This window comes from Triticum aestivum, chromosome 3A (assembly GCF_018294505.1).
Source record: "Triticum aestivum cultivar Chinese Spring chromosome 3A, IWGSC CS RefSeq v2.1, whole genome shotgun sequence".
NCBI lineage: Eukaryota > Viridiplantae > Streptophyta > Magnoliopsida > Poales > Poaceae > Triticum > Triticum aestivum.
The window spans coordinates 52,397,021-52,405,667 of record NC_057800.1 but is presented as its reverse complement, the minus strand read 5'-3'; the positions used below and the strand labels follow the sequence as shown (position 1 = coordinate 52,405,667).

General features: G+C 43.2%; 1 long non-coding RNA gene across 4 annotated transcripts; it reads right to left on the bottom strand.

Annotated features, from left to right (window-relative positions):
* Positions 1 to 807: 807 nt before the first annotated feature.
* LOC123060194 (uncharacterized) lies at positions 808 to 6,569 on the bottom strand. Of its 4 annotated transcripts, none has more exons than XR_006427807.1 (9): positions 6,057 to 6,569; positions 4,970 to 5,975; positions 3,818 to 3,941; positions 3,525 to 3,591; positions 3,251 to 3,443; positions 1,957 to 2,042; positions 1,560 to 1,698; positions 1,381 to 1,470; positions 817 to 1,303 (listed from the first exon to the last, which is right to left on the bottom strand). It is a non-coding gene; the product is annotated as an uncharacterized lncRNA (long non-coding RNA). The 4 variants fall into 4 exon arrangements; XR_006427808.1 differs by having other exon boundaries at positions 818 to 1,303; positions 4,970 to 5,590; XR_006427805.1 differs by having other exon boundaries at positions 808 to 1,303; positions 4,970 to 6,569.
* Positions 6,570 to 8,647: the final 2,078 nt, after the last annotated feature.

Here is an 8,647-nt window from a genome sequence, read left to right as displayed (position 1 = left end):
ATATATAAATGAAGGAAACAAATGATAAACGTTGTCTCCAAGGCCGAAACTCATTTATCCCTCATACGTCCGGACGTGTTCGGATGCCGAAACTCATTTATCCCTCATACGTCCGGACGTGTTCGGACATCAAATAAGCACCCAACGGATTCTCCAAAAACCAACCGTCTGGACAGTCCGGACTGCCCCAAATCCAGACCATACATGAAGAAATACGTGGTTGTTCGGACGGGAAACATTTTCTATGCTTTCTTTGACTCTTTTGTTTCTTTATATGGGAAATTATCCCGAATGACAAATGAATGGAGCAACACAAAAACCCCACCCTACGACGCATCTTCTTTTTTTGCTACCTGACCCATCCCTTCCCGCTCCGTTTCCCACCGTAGCAGGACATTTCTCGCTGGAGCCCGCTCCTTTTAAAACTGGATGACCTCCACCTCACCTTCACCATGGCGTCCTCTCTCCTTTTCACGGTACTTCCCCACGGACTGCCGAGGAGCCCCCCGCCAACCGCCCACTCTCCACCATGATCCCCTCTCTACGTGTTTGTGTCGATCCTCCAGCCTTTATCAAGGGGAAGGAGGCGTGCGCCAACCATGATGCCCCCGAGCCAAGAAGACAGATTCGATGTCTCCAGAGCCATTGCCACGGTCCGCTGTGTCCGTTATTAACCCTTGAAGCAACCAACCAATGCATTTACCTTTCTATCCTAACCAAACAAATTATACGACTTGATGACAAAAATATGAATCACTCGATCATGCAATATGCTACAAAGCCATCTCTAATGAAACATAAGTTGCCACGTTTTCTTGAGTAGGAAAATTATTCCGCTCAGACATAACTAAACAGACTAACCCCTACCCCCATCCACAACTGTCGCATAATATAAGTGAGAGGCATGCATGCGCCCTTGCCGCCTCAGCCCGTGCCGCGTGCTGGCTGCTGGCCAGAGCACCCGCCCGATCTAGATCTGGCCAGGACGTCCACAGCCGCCACCCGCGTAGGCACGCCCCACCACGCCCCTGATGAGCAGCCGCCCGCGCCGCCAACCCAGGACGCCACCATCGTGCCGCCCCGGCCGCCGCAACGCCGCACCGTCCTGTAGAACTGCGCGCCTCCGCTTCGAGTCGCCGTCCCGCGTCGGCCCACCATGAGGAAGGGGAAGATGCCTCGCCGCCACCGACGCCGGCAAGAGAGGGGGGAGGAGGCTAGAGGAGGCGCGCTAGGGTTCGCTTCGCCGCTCGCGGGAGCAGACGAGAAGGTGCACCAAAAATCACTTCCTTAGCTCGCAACCATCCTATATGAGCATTATAAGTCGTCATCTTGGAGTATTAACATGTTAGAATATAAAATTATGAAACAATGAATACTCACCCTGCAAATTGGTTGATTTAGTTCTTTCCCATTTCATGAGTGCATAAATTAAAAGAAAAATATCCCACTTAATGCATCGCTTTGGATTCCCTGCAAACTTGCACACAATCGTCAGAGGAAAAAAATATTTGCAAACATGGCGAAAACAATGATACATGATTGTAACAATAATAACTTACGGAAAAAATTAGGTCCAAGTAGTGATCAATGGTCTCTTTCAACATATGTTGCTTGTCGCATGCCACTACGCGCCCTGCCATGTTGAAACACTCGTGGTCCATGTGCATCTTACGTATGTCTTGAATTTTTTCGAGACTTCTGCTAATTGGATAAGCTTAAACTTGAGAGAATATTATAATAATATCTAGTTATCTACACTGAACACACATATAGAACTTCTACGGTTGATCTAACAAACTCCATCAAGTTGTATGTTGTACCGGCTACAGATATCTCACAAATTCAGTTGAGTTACTTGTTGTAGGTTCTTCTCATTTATGTCAATACATGATTTCTCGCAAGCCACAGAGACCTCGCCGATAAATATAAATCACAAGGGAAATTATGTAGGCTTACTTGCACAATCAAATCATCCTCGGCCAAATAAAGCTGTAGTTGTTCATCTAAGGCTGCAGACCTTTTAGTTTGGAAGGTGGAAGCACCTAGAAAATAAGCATAACATATTAGAAACACCATTTTCTTTTCTAACAGGTAACCGCACATCTCCACTACAGCAAAAGAAGGTGGCATGCTAAAAAATCATTATTGATCACAAAAGGATGTATTTAACTAAAATGCCTAAGACCAAACAATACACCAAAATGTTAAATAGTAGGCATAATTGTTATTAGAGTAGTGCTAATCAGAAGGTAAAAATATTATGTTGATCATGCATACGTTAGGATATAATATAGTTTGGTCGAACCAAGATATAAAATGAAGAACATTTTCACTTATGCTATCATACTACCTTAAGTTTCCGTATTCACGCAAACTCGTGAATTACAGAATTGCTAGTTTCATTATCTGCACAGGAAAATAAAGAACCATTGACATATAATGTTTCCTTGTCTCTTCAGAATACTCGCATATTTCCATCATGAACTCAGTATATGTGTCTAGAATTCCAGTTGCAAACTGACCAAAGGCCCTAGTATCGCAAGTATGCAAATTGGTATCAAGGCGAACTTATACAGAAATGGTGCAGGCTAGTTCTGTATAAAGAAACAGTTAGCTTCCACTGTTCAGTACAATAAATAAAGTATCACGTTCAAGACAAATCTGATAGAGTGTGAATAAATCGATAAGTAAATCAATAAGCTGCATACTCTAAAAGCTCAGAGATCTTTGATGTCGTAGAAGTTATTAATCTTCTACTCGTTTCAGAAATCCCTCTAAGCTAGTGTTACAAAAAGGGAAAATCAGAGCTAACGAAGGGCATTGTCATATTGCAGTGCTCCTCTCTAGATACCCTTGCTCATAGTCAGTAAAAGGCTTACAACAATCGATCTTGGCTCCGCATTTACTTTACCTTGTCAATGTTGAGAAAAAAAGGATTGAGCTGCAGGTGGTTCTCACCTACTTTAGCAGCTTTGTACAGCTAAAGGCCTAAAGCTTATCATGGCGCAGTCAACAAACAGAACTTGCAAGTATTATTTTACACTTAATCAGCAGATGTTTCTCAAACACAAAATGCAGGCAACTGTACAAGTAGGAACTAAAATTCGTCCAAGTAGTCAGAAGATTTCCAAAGCAAAATAAATAAAATGTAAATAAAGAATAGCTTATCTTCAGTACATGATTTCTCCTAAGAAGGCATGCGAGATGAACAAACTATGTAGCGCAATAAGGGGCCTGATGAATTAACAACCTAACAACAACGAGCGGCATTGCGTGGACAGAGTCAGGGAACGGTGAGTCGACCAAATCGGTGAACTTATCACTGGTGCCCTGCTTCGCCAGTCGGTCGCGCATCCTTGGGATGGTAATCAGCGAGAGGTCGATGCAGGTGATGCCGCAGGTGACGCCCTCCAGCAGATGCTCTTCCCAGAGTTGTGAAATTGCTGCACCCAATATTAACACAGCAACACGCAATTAAACGTTGAAATTCAGGAACTTGCAGATCAGGTGTCCATCTCCTCTACCTTCTTCCTTGCTGCTTCCTTCTCCTCATCTGCTTGATCCCCATGAGGCTGACATGCGGCATATATGCTGCAATCGTGTGAAAAAACAGTCGTTTACAGTTAAATCAAATATCATATTAGATCAAATATGCTGACACGTGACATGTGGCATATATGCAAGTATTCATGTTAAATCAACATTCATGACCATATCAGATAACCCTTTCCTGCCAGCATTCCCAGATGCAGAGGTTGTTGAGGATTTATAGTAGTAAGAAAATTAGAATACACATAGGCTAGAAAAAAATGATTACCATGATCTTAAATAAGCAAGCAATAGAGCAGTGTCGTTCCCACAAAGGCAAATGAGAGAGTACAACAAAACTGGAAGTACCAATCATCATATCGTGAAATGTGTTGTTTTCTTCATCAACGGATCTAACAAAAATGAATTGAGTTAGAAACCTGATCAGGTGCAAGCATGCAGTATAGAACAGTCGGTAAAAGAAAGGAATAAAATACAATATTGAATAATCTCCTCACTCATAAGGTGCTTTTGCAAGAAAGGAATTAAAATCAATATCGAACAATCGATCTCTTGTTTTCAGCTTGACTTGATTCTATTGCTAACTGCATTGCCAAAAAATAATGCCCTCGTTCTAAAATTTGAGTCATCTAGCAAAACGTAGTTCAGTTTATAAAGTTGTTGGTGCAGGCATCCCATGATGGTCATATTTTTGCAGAATTTAGTTAGAACCATCAAGTGAGCTTTAGTTAACTCACAAGCTTATATGCATCTAGAACTTTAAGTTATACTCAAATCTACAAAGGTGAAAAAACATGCAGGAACTAAGAATACATCATGTACTTCTAACAAAATCTCAAAACTGGCACATGAGGGGACATATCCCAATATTTAACGTAAGTCGGCATGAAGATGTCCCCAAGATACAAACTTCGTATAATTTATCATGAAATTTGTCCCTGGTAGAGAAAATTGTCCCTGGTAGAGTAAGTCCAAATTTTCATCAATCTTTATTATATCAAAAACTTTTGTTTTCTTCAATTAAATATGCATACCAGACCTCTCCAACAAGATGCACCTCTCCAAAATGCTTTATGAACCTGATAGATATAGAAAGCATGTAGCCATACCTATTCTTGCATGTGCATGTCGAGTTTGAAAAAAAACAAGGTAGCAACATCTTTCCAATAGTTTGCTGAGTGCTAATCACCTTGCACGCTGAAGAAACACGATGGTATGGGGTGCTAATTAATTCAAACACAAACAACATAAAAACCAAATTGAGATAGAAGCTACTGCACACATACTATTCTGAATTTGATGATCAATTAATTGGCGCCTTTCTATTTGTACACTTATAGACATCTCAAACATCAAAAATCACAGTTCAGATTTTGTTCACATATAACCTAGTATGATCTTCAAAAAAAAGAAATAGAACCTGGTGTGTTGTCTCTTACTACAACGGGAAGCCACCAGCCTCCTTCCTGCTAGCTCTGAGAAACTGCATTTCCATTGTGGTCGAGCACAGGGCGCTTGATGTGGCCACTGCATCATCCATCCTCTCTGATCCATGGACACATAAAAAAGTCGCCATAAACACAAGTCAGTTTGTTGAGACAACATGAACAAATAAAAGTAGAAGATAACTCCATCACTCCTTATGCTGGCCTCGGCAAGTTTGCAGCCACATATTATAGCCACTTCGAACAATAACCCCTACATATTATAGCCACTTCGAACAATAACCCTGAATCGCTCGCCTGCATTTCTTTTGGTTACAAAATTCAAATGAAGTAGCACTACAAATATAGTAGTAAATTGTAGGTACAACATGGACAAAGGGGAATTCTACAGATGCTGCTGTTTTAACCACCGTGAATTATACAGACAACTCTTATTCTGAAAATCGGATGGTAAGGTTCAGAATACCTGTGTACGGTCGGCAATTATGAGTGAACTCTTAATAAATTGAATACTTGAAAACACTTAATAAATCGAATATGCTTTATATGCATCGTCTCAAATTGCTTTCCATGGTTCTTCAAATAAAATCTCATAGCTGCACATAACAGAACATTGGGGCATGAAATAAATCTGAACAAAATGAAGAAAAAGTACAGCAAAAGCTGGCCTAGTGACTTGGTGAGCAATATGATAACGTGATAATATCATGTAGCATAGCTTTGCCATCACGCACAGGAGGACTGGAGGAGTGTTGCCTTTGGAGTCAGCCATGATCTATGGATGAATATATAAGCTAGCTCTGATTTGTAATACGAGGGGAGCAGCCTGGTGTGTTACAAATTCAGCCACCATAGGGGAATCTCATGAACTGAGACAGCCAGGGCGCCATATTCGTCATCGTCTACTACCACCTTGGCCCTGTCAAACTGTGGCGTCGAGCTTGCAGGCAGAGTGGCGAATGGCCACAGTGGAGCCCTCCTCTAGTAACAGGAACGACACAAGCAACAACTATCTGAACACATTTGTGAATGATGAGAATAGGATGGTAAGGTTTAGAATACCTGTGTACGGCCGGCAAGTACTCCTTGCGACGATCGTCGCACCCTGCCCTGGGGTTCAGTGCAGGTGGCGGCGGCGTCTCCCCTCAAAGGTCGGCGGCGGCGGCGACGGCGTCTCCCGTCAGAGACCGGCGACGGCGTCTCCCGTCGGAGAGTGGCGGCGGCGGCGGCTCCTCTAGGAGATTGGAGGCGGCGTCTCCTCTGGCAGGTCGGCGGCGGTGATCCCGGACGTAGGCAGCGGTGATCCCGGACGTCCGCGGCGGCGCCTCCTCTGGGAGAGACGGCAGATCGTACAACGGCGGCAGCGAGAGACGGCAAATCGTACGTTGGCGGCGATCCCGTATCTCGGTGTCGGCGATCTCGTACATCGGCAGCGGGTAGATCGAACGAGATCGCGGCAGATCGTACGTCGGCGGCGGCAAGGAAGCTCTCCCGTACGTCGGCAGGGGCAACGAAGCTCTTCTTTCGATGAGATCGAGATGGGATCGAGAGAAGCGTTTTTTGTGTGGGGTTTGGGTTTTTTTTTGGCTGCGTGGGATGGGGTGAGGGTGAGGGAAGGATGACGAAAAAAACCCAGCGAAAATAAACCGCGCAGATTATTTACCAACTGCTCCATTAGGAGTAGAGATTATTATTATATTATTATATATTAATTATTATTATTAGAGAATTAGAGATTAGAGATTAGAGATTATTTGTTTCCTGAAAATCTATTATTTGTTTCCTAAAGCAAATTGCATTAATGAGAGAGATCCGTTGATTTGGCTAAGGTAGGAAAGAATCTATTATTTGTTTGTTAAAGCAAATTGCATTAATGGGAGAGATCCGTTGATTTGGCTAAGGTAGGAAAGAATCTATTATTTGTTTTCTAAAGAAAATTGCATTAATGAGAAAGATTTGTTGATTTAGCTAAGATAGGAAAGAATCTATTATTTGTTTGCTAAAGCAAATTGCATTAATGGGAGAGATCCGTTGATTTCGCTAAGGTAGAAAAGAATCTATTGTTTGTTTCCTAAAGCAAATTGCATTAATGAGAGAGATTCGTTGATTTGGCTAAGGTAGGAAAGTTAGATCCGTAATCTTTTGTCAATAGGAAAGTGTTGAAAATAAACCGTACCGGACTACCAACTCCTCCATTAGGTTTTTTTTTCGCTGGTTAATTTTCGTAGGTTTTTTTCGTTGAATTGTCTTGGGTGCGATCGGAGGTTAGGCCCTGGAATGCGTGAGGGCGGGTGGGGGCTTCGGTACGCGGTTTTTGCGGTTCGTGGCGGCTCAGTGTGAGGTGGGACGAGGTACCAAAAAAACCATGGGAGGTGGGACGAAAAAAAACCTGGAAACGAGACTACCAACTGCTTCATTAGGAGTAGAGATTGTGGTGAACTTGATGCAATTTCATTTTGCTTCCTGCCTAGAATATTTTGTTTCCCTTGTCCAACGAGATTGCTTCCAAGACATCTAAAGCTCGTTTCCAACATAGAAAAGAAATGTACTTTGCTTCCATCAACACTGATTCCAAAAAGAGAAAATAATCTGCTTCCAAAGTTACAAATATTTGCTCATATCTATATTGCCCCCGAACGGGAATATAAATTGATATCAAAGAAACATTGTTGATTGTTTGTTCCAACGAACAATGCTTCCAACAGAAATAGCATTTGCTTCCTGTGATATCAGGATTTGCTTCTGTATAAATGAATGGTCACGGGTTAGCTTTGTCTCGGCACAATGCCACCATGGTCCACCTCGATGGCCATGGCACTGCACAGGAGACACGCGGCTGGACCATGAAAGCACTCATTAGCATGACCCATGATTAAAACATAGGGGTTGGCATGTAGGCAGTGGCGTGGAAACGACAGCCACTAGGAGCGAAGAGGACACCAAGGAGGAACATGCAGTAGGGGCTCGCCGTGGAGTGCTCTTCACCGCTGGTGAAGGGTACCATGGACGGTCGTCGACGGAGCAACATGACGTCCTCCGGCGTGAGATTCGTCGCTCTTTCTCTACACAGTGAAGCATGGTTGAAATGCCACAAATTCTACGCAGCGAGGAAGCGCGTGTTTGAAAAATATGAATCATTGTTATTCGGAAGCATCATATTCAACACAACAGAAGGGGCAGTGGTTACAACGGAAAAAAGACGTCAAACTTGAAAAAGCATGGTTGTATTGCCAATCCATCTACACGTATTTAATAGTATATATGAAGCACCGAATCTCTGTAGAAAAAATCTTGAAATCACAAGACATGCGAGACCTAGTGGAAGCATAGAAACCTGAAAACGAAATCTAGCATCCTTGGCGCAAAGATGTAGGCGCCAAAATTTGTGATAAGTATGATCCAACACAAGTGGGAAGTCTGTGACCCTACATCAACTTGAACTGGGATAAACCATGATTTGAATAAAAAAGCACGCTCTAGCAGCGAGCAATGTTTGCAGGTTTGTACAAGAACTGAACCTAGGGCATTCAAATTGAGGTCGCATGCCAATATTGGGTGGAGTCTGCCGCACGTAATGCCTTCGGTGCCGAGGTGCGCTCGGGCATGATGCGGTCGAGCTGCCGCAAGCACGTCCACCTCGGCACCTGCGGCAG